Below are 8,906 nucleotides of genomic sequence, written 5' to 3' on the forward strand. Positions count from 1 at the left end.
CAGTCATTATTATTGTGCAACATTTAGTGAAATATTCATAAATGACATGCTGCACATTGTCATTGTGGATGTCCCAGGCCCTGAAGCAGCAGAGGGTGGAAATCTGGGGGATGGCAAAACACAGCCACAGTCTGACTCAAACACCAGTGAGTCCTTCAGTATTGCACCAACTAGACGCAGGGCAAGGGTGTTACCTCTCCCAGAGTATAACCTGGACTCAGATGAAATGCCAGATGAAGTACCCACACCACCCCAGAGGCTAGATCCACAGGAAGACAGCAGTCCCTGCCCCAGCGTCAGTCAACTCCCCTCAGGAGGCGTCACGATGCAGGCAGACAGAGCACAGATGAAGGAGAGGGCCCATCAATTTTTGGCGGCCTTGAAGTTTCCATGTTGCAAGTGCAGCGCCTGCAATGCAAACACATTTGGATAATGCACAGGCAGTTTGTGTCTCACAATTACAATATGGGAGTACTGCACAAGCAGTTGGATGCACTCAATGAAAACATGGGATCCATGCACAAGCAGCTGGAGTCTCTGAATGAGGGACAGCAAACAGCAGCGGAAAACACAAAGGAGTTGACAAACGCCATTAGGGATCTCTGCACTGAGATTCAGCAGAAGTGTGTCAGCTACCGTAGGCGGCATCACCAATTTATGGGAAGGTTTGATGGTTTCTGCAGATCTGTCAATTGGCTCGCTAGCTCAACTGCCTTGATTTCACGACATGCTGTGGGCATGCAGGTGGAGATGGCACATTGCAGTCGGGTCGTTGCACAGGGACTGGTGCAAATAACCAATGTTCTGGATGCAATGCATACAGCCAGCAGCGCTACAAATAGCAAACTTGGTGGTGGGGATAGTGAGGAGCTCTCTAGCCTGAGCAGTCTTACAGCCCCTGTGATGGATCCAAGGTGTCACAGTACCAGACACGGTACTGTCTTGGAACCCGCTACAAGAGGTGCCAGGGAGGCCACTGAACACTCAAGTGGACTGCGTGAACGTAGGAAGTAATGTAGAGGGCTACAGGGGACTACCTTAACATGTAGCACTACAGTTATACTATGATGCTAAAAGTGTGACACTGTTACTCACACATGTTTGCCTATAGTGCATAGCTATGTCCTGTTGACACATATGTTACTTGAAGTCAAGGTAATAAAGATGCTAACTACAGAAACACATAAAAAAGAAGTGGAGTTGTCATTACTTACATCAGAAAGGGTTGCGCCTGATGTCAGCACGTCTTTGCCTGCCCTCTGCTGCACTGCTCCTGTCTACTGGGTGAAGGGGTGGTAAGGGATTACCATCCTCATCTGAGTCCGGCTCTGTGGGTTCCACAGGTATGCCCCTTGTCGTTGCAATGTTGTGAAATATAGCACATGTAGCCACAATTTTGCAGGTCGTCTCTGGGCTGTACTGTAGAGCATCTCCACTCTTATGGATGCACCTGAAGCAGCTCTTCAGCAGTCCGAAGGTCCTCTCCACCACACTACGGGTTGCCCTGTGCACAGCCTTGTATCTCTTCTTGGCTGGCATTGCAGGGCATGTCAGTATGTAGGTCCTCACTGCCTAAGCACTGTCTCCTGGAATGAAAAGAGAGTAAAATGAGTACTTGTGATATCTGACGTCACATTTACATCAATGCAACATTGTCAACTATTACATTACCCAGTAGATATCCTTCGCCAAACTCCCCAGCTAGTAGTCTTGTGTGAATTCCGTTGTGGCGAAATATATACCAGTCATGTGTTCTACCTGGCCACAAGATCGGTTAAGATGTTGGAGGCATTGCTAATCACTTGTATGTTCATGAAATGATTGTTCTTAAGGTTACGATAAACGTACTAGGTAGCTGATGGTGGACAGATTGCTAAATGTGTCCCATCGAAGGCACCTATGACTTGTGGGAATTGTGCAATTTGGTAGAAATGTATTTTCAACTGTTGTAATTCCTGTGGGGTGTTAGGGGAATTGTATGTGCTCTTGTATTTTGCTCAGCATGGCATTGAGAAGCATGAGAGAGCACTCTGTGAGACCCCTACTGCTGCTACTATGACCACTTGATAGCTCCCTGAGGCTAAGAGGTGCTTGGGTGGGTATACTATTGGTCCTTTGGGTGGTGCACTGCAGTATGAGTTGTAGATCAGCTATCAGGTCAAGTATCATGGCTGAGCTTATCCTGTATTTCTCATACATTTCCTCCTCTGTCTGGTCAAAAAGGGTTATGCGCACTCTGAAAATGCGCTCTGTCTCCTCCTCCCCCTCCTCAAACCTGCCAAGATCCTCATTCTCCTCTCCATCACAGTGCAGCCATTGTGGAAAAGGGTCTGAGACATTCTGTGACTCTTTATATAGGTTGCACCTTGTTACCACCTGATTTCAATTTGTGGTAATTTGCATGCGCAAAAGGCCATTCTGCAAATATTAGCAATTTGCGATTTTCTTGATGCATCGCATTGCGACATGGAATTTGCGTGTCGCAATCAACGTATTGCAAATTGCATCAAGATTTTGTAGATCGCTATCTGCGAATCACAACTCTATGTTGCAATTTGCATTACGCTAATAGCGATTCAGTAATTCATGTCGCTATTTGCGATACGCTGTTTGTGACACACAAAATCATGCACAGTTGCAAATAATCACTATTTTAATGATTCCTTATTTTCACACTGCGAATATGCCATTTTTGCATTTGCAAACGACCGAATTTTGCAATTCGCACCGTTTGAGAATGCAACAATGATCGATACATCTGGCCCAAAGTGCCAGAAGACTCTGGTAATGGCAGTGGTATTTCATTTTGGTGCATATAATTGGAGAGAGGGAGCCCATCAACCAAGCATCAGGAGCACACCTGTCAGACTTACTGACTATGAGTGGAAACTCAGGTCCCTTGTTACTTTAGCAGCTCCCTCTCTGTGACAGCAATGCCTTCTCCCACAGGAAGTGGGGGGGTGGCTGGGACTGTGGGGGCCTTCAGAATCCCCCCCGCAGTCCCCAACAATGTGACTGGCTGTCTTTGGGGGCACCCAGGTCACATGGCTGGGCCCCAGAGGATAGGGTTCCCCGGGTGAAGATCGGCTATGGGGACGGGGGTTACTTGGCCCTCCTCCCCCAAACAAATTTACATAATTAGGTGGGGCCTGGGGTCCCCAGGGCCAAGATCAGCCTGGGGAGGGGGGGGGTCGTGTGACTGCCTCCCCAAAAACACAATTAAATATTTAGGCTGGGCCCTGTGGGATGGGGTCCGAAGGGCTGAGATTGAACTGGGGAGGGGGCCAGGTGGCCCCCTCCCCAAAAGAAAATTAAATATTTAGGCCTGGCCCTGTAGGTTTGACGCCCTGGGGCTGAGATCGGCCTGGGGAGGGGGGGCACGCAGCCCACCTCCCAAAAAAATATAAATATTTAGGCTCCACGCTGGGGGACGGGGCCCCCTGGGGAAGGGGGTTTGCACCATTGGGTTTTTATGGTTCTAGGAGTTGGCTGCGGGGCCTGCAGCCAACCTAAGTGCACAACACATGGTTATAGGGGTTGGCTGGCCAGGCCCTGTGGCCACCCTCTGCTGTGCATGGTCAGCGCTGGATTTGGTGGTTGTAGGGGGTGTCCACAGGGCCCCCACTGCACATGGCTGAAGGCGGGTATACACAATGTGGGTTTGGGTGGCTATAGGGGTTGGCCACAGTGCCTGGCCAAAGGCCATGCACAGCACAGGGTTAGGTGGGTATAGGTGTTGGCCGCAGGCCAACCGCCTGCATGCATGGCTGAGGGCTAGGCACGGTGGTGTTTGTATTACTGTATAGTAATTAAAATTCTTTCTGTTAAAAAAAGGTAGAAATTTCCTGAAAACAAATCAAAGTTTACAGGGACGTTATACTTAGGAAATAGAATTTAAAAAACATATAATTTCAACTATAAAACCAAAGATTACAAGAACATTATGGATAGGCTAATTTTTCAAGCATACAAAACCATAGGATTTCTTCTGTTATAGTTAGAGCTATTTCAAGTAACTATAACTCGCGCTCTAAGATAACTATAACTGACACCCTCGCTATGCACTGCTGACTACACCACAAATTACAGCGCTCATTACACTTTTGATAACATCAGTGATAATGCTACTGAAACATATGCAGTAAAGCTTTTCAGGAGAAAACTATGATGGGGGGGTGCAACTTATACTCAAGGAACAAGGGGTCAGATGTACGACCCCGAGTTTTGCAACTCGCAATTTGGGACTCATTTGTGTACAACAGTGTACTTCACCTGTGTGCGATTTCCAATGGGGTCGTAAATGACCTACCTCATGAATATTCATGAGGAAGGTCTCAATTTGCGACCCCTTTGGGAATGTCGGCATTCACAGGGATGATGGCCTGTTGGTGTCAGCAGACCACCATGCCTGTGACTGCTTTTAAATAAAGCAGTTTTTTTAAAAAAATGCAGTCCGTTTTCCTTGAAGGAAAACAGAATGCATTTCAAAAACAAAGATGAAACGTTTTCATTTTTTCAGAGCAGGCAGTGATTCACGGTCACAAAACAATCATACATGGGACTGCGACTCGCAATTAGGAAGGGAACGCTCCTTCCTAATTGTGACTCGCAAACCATTTTTACGATTCGTTAAATAGATTACCGTATCACAAAAATGGGTCTGTACATACCAAAATGCTTTTTTCTCATCGCAAACGGCTTGATTCTGGGAATCGGGCTGTTTAAGATGAGAAAAAAGGTACGTACATGTGGCCCAAGTTATAGTTACTTGAAATAACTCTAACTATATCAGGTGAATTTCCATGGTTTTGTGCATGTTTAAAAAGTGAGCCTAATTCTAACATCCCTGTAAAATTTGCAGCAGACATGGAAGGGTAACGACCCCCTAAAAGTACAATTAAATTCCTCTGACTCTTAGTGATCCATGTTTCGCCGAGTAAAACGAAAGTCCCATACTCACTATAGCAACCACTACGTGACTGGGACTTTCGTTTTGCTCGACAAAACATGGATCGATAAGAGTCAGAGGAATTAAATTATGTTATATATACATATATATTGGTGGAATGTTTCCCTTTTGCAGGGTCATCTACAATCCTTTTGCCTCCTTCCTCCTATTTTTTCTGACCTGTTTTTGTTGGCATTTGGACTCTGGACACTTTACCACTGCTTACCAGTGCTAAAGTTCATATGCTCTCTCTGTAAATTGTATTGTTTATTGGATTTCCATGATTGAAGAGCTGAAGAGCTGAGAAGTGCTGCCCCTGCCTCTGACAGTGCTTTGTTGTGCTATCCTGCAGTTGCTGCTTCTGGCTTTGAAAGGGGACAAAGACTGGACTTTGCAGTATATTCCTGCTTGAGAAGAATCTCCAAGGGCTTGGACTGAGCTTGCCCCCTGTTCTGAAGTCTCAGGGCCATCAAAGACTTCCCCTACCAGCAGCTGGACTCTCTGCTGAGACTCCTGCCCTGTTAAGTGGTGCTGTATCCAGTCCTTGGGCCCTTGAAAGGAGAAGCTGGTGAAAATCCAGGATAACAAACTTCGGACGATTCTGGACCGATGCCGCTGCCTAATCATGTGCTACTGCCTGCAACCGACTCCGTGATCCTCACTGGAGTGCGACGACCCTTGCAGGCCCGACATCACTGCAGCCCCGCCGAAGTCCGCGACAACGTAGAAGTCGCTGCACCCTGTCGTGACCCCAGGATATCAACTCCACCCAAAGTACGTGGATTTAATGCCCCGCACCACCACTGCTTCACCTCCACCACTCCCCAGCAAGGACCTGACACCTCTTTGTGACACCTCTGCTCCTTCGCCCCGCAGCACCGGAACCAACGCTGCCTCAGATCCAGCAACGCCACGATCCCCCTCTTCGCACACCGGCTTGTTTTCACATTTTACTAAGGTACTGTACCTGGGGGTCTGGGTGACTCCGTACCCGATGCCGTTGGTGGCGGATTGTTGGGAATGACTTCGTCATGATGCCGTGTTATCACCTCATCAAAGCATTTTGTGTTTCTAAGCGCTATTTTTTAGTTTAATCTTTAAAAATTCATAACATGACTTGTGTATGTCGGATGTTTGTCGTTTTGGTCTTGTTCTGTTTAGATTAGTATTGGCTATTTATCTAAACCTGTGTTGCGCCATTTTGTGGTGTTTTTACTGTATTACTGTGTTTGTTGGCACCAATACTTTACATCTTGTCTCTGAAGTTAAGCCAGCCTGCTCCTGCCAAGCTACCAAGGGGGTGAGCAGGGGTTAACAGAGGGTGATTCTCCTTTACCCTGACTAGAGTGAGGGACCTTGCTTGGACAGGGGGTAACCTGACTGCCAACCAAAGACCTCAAATCTAATATATATATATATATATATATATATATATATATAGGGATGTTGTCTGCTATTGCAGTCTTGAACCTACTGTCGACTTAAATCAATCACAAAAAATAATCAGCTTCATGGTGGGGAAAACATTTGCGGTATTTCAAATTTTCTTGGCAACATTATAATTTTGTGAACTCGTAATTATTGTACAAAAACACTGGGAGCAGTTGTCTAGATGTAGTCTCTTTAATGCAATCCAGTTATTGAAAGAGGCAACACAACCTCCTACTCTTTCCGGTCTTCTTGCTTTCCTGTGAAAGCTGCATTTTAATTTCAGAACCACTAAGATAGGAGTACGGTGGCCTGAGAGGCATACATACTTACAACTGTTTAGGCGATCTACACCACTAACTCTATTGTAATGGTTCAATCAACGAATGACAGAATACATATATTTGCTTCATTTATCGGTTGATGGTGTTTGAAAGTTCGTGTATTGAGTGAGTGAGATGAATAAAAAAATGTGGTTTAAAATGTTTTCTGAACTTATCTTAACTCTCTTTTAGTATTAAACGAGGCTGTCAAGATGTGTGACACTGTGCAATATTTTAAGCTGCACAACATTCATTGAGGAATTACAGCCCTCAGAGTTGTGATGTCTTCATGTATGCTGACACTAAATTGAATATTTTCTTCCACTACTTTCAATAACATCAATGAGACTTGCTAAAGGTCTGCCTATTCTTCCCATCCCAACCTAAAGACACAAGAGCCTTTCCTATTCAACAATGTTGAATGGTGCCCACAGCTTTCTCCACACAACACAACCGAGTCTCCCCTGATGGTATGAGTAAAGGAAGTCACAAAATATTAATACCAGGTACTGCGCATTGAGCTTCTAATATAAACTTACTTTGTTTTAAGTAAGAATGAAAATGGCGCCATTCATGTTTAGTTTGGACACACCTGAGCCTATCTTTCAATTAGAATCGAGTGCAAATTAAAGACAGTTCCGGTTATTGAAATTAACTGTGCTTGACCGGAGGAGCCTGAGTAATTAGAAAGTACAGTAAAATTGATTATCTTTTTGCTGTGCGTGTATGCCACTAAAATGGTGGTAAGTGACCTGGCAGCAATGATGTGCCTCTGATTTGTCGTCCTATTCCTCTTTATGAAGGTGCGTCAGTGTAACCACAGAATAATATTAATTCACTCTCTTAACCTGCCTACGGCATGAGCATTTGTTATAGTGAGGGGCAGACAAGAAAGGTTCTGTTTTTATATCAGTTAGAGGTCAGTCTACAAAATACTTTGTGCACCCAATGTTCTTTGGATGTGTTATAATTTAAAAGCCAGCTACCATACTTATGCCTGGGCTGTTATAAACTTCCCAGGACTCAAGCGCCAATTTATTTGGTTAAAGAAATGACATGCTAAATATCATCTTAAAATGCTCGCAGTGTACTGCCATACCAGCAATCAGAGTTAATTTTTCATCAGTTGTCACACAGCCACGCAGGCTGGCAGAACCATGTTTCGTGCCTATTGTTGTGACATGAAGTGAATAATTAATGCAAAATTCATCATGATGATGGCTTTTTGGACACATCCTTCTATCAGCCAGAAATGTAGGATTAATGACGAAAGAATCAAGAGAGTGAAATTGTTTAAGTATGTTGGGATGCCAATACCTAAATTGGTCAACACAGGCTGCTAAAAGCTCCCATGCCCTGAAACGAGCCTCTGCACATCTGGAAATTCCATCCTGTTCGTGGAAAGTATTTAGCATTAAAACAGCTGTCAAATCATACCATATAAAATCCGTTCTAGCCATCATATAACGTTCAGTAATATGGGGATGAAGATGCAAGAAAGATAAATTCTCGAGCATAGTTGGGAAACGTACCTTTGCTGTTAGCAAAGTCATCTGAGAACATCTAACTTGGACCGAGACGTAGTTAAAAACCAAGGTGCTTGAAAGTTGTGAATTTTATTCTTGAACATTACCTATAATATTCCCAAAGTTAAACTCAGTGAATCAAATTCATTTTGCAGGCATGAGAATATCTTTTCTACAAGGCTCTCTATTTACCTTGCAGAGAAAGGTCGCGTGAGCTACTGGCAGATAACTTCAAAGAGAAAATCTCTCTTGGTAAAAAAAATTGTAAAAAAAAAGAAAAGAAATCGTAATTTCCCTTAATGCAGATTTTGGAATTATGCTACTTTATGTCAGTTTAACAAAAAAAAAATCACAGATGCCTATCAAAATGCACCCAGCCACTGTTGCGTTGGATTTCCTAGTGGTTCATGGTATTACGTTTCGTGTAATTCGTCAGCACAGAAGCAACGGTTACAATCTGAAACTGTCCTTATTTTAAACTTTGCCACTTTGCACTTCACCCAGCATCTTATTTTTATTTTGCGAAATTGTGAGTCGAAAGGGGTGTCACTTTGCACACCCCTAGTGAGGGTAGTGTAAGAAATCAGAGCTTAAAGCAGCAGAAAATATCTTCTGGGAAAGCAATTAAGACTTGCAGGAGTGTTTTTCTATTCTACCTTCATCTCTAGTCATATGGTTGCC

The sequence above is a fragment of the Pleurodeles waltl genome, chromosome 7 (genome assembly GCF_031143425.1).
Source record: "Pleurodeles waltl isolate 20211129_DDA chromosome 7, aPleWal1.hap1.20221129, whole genome shotgun sequence".
Lineage (NCBI taxonomy): Eukaryota > Metazoa > Chordata > Amphibia > Caudata > Salamandridae > Pleurodeles > Pleurodeles waltl.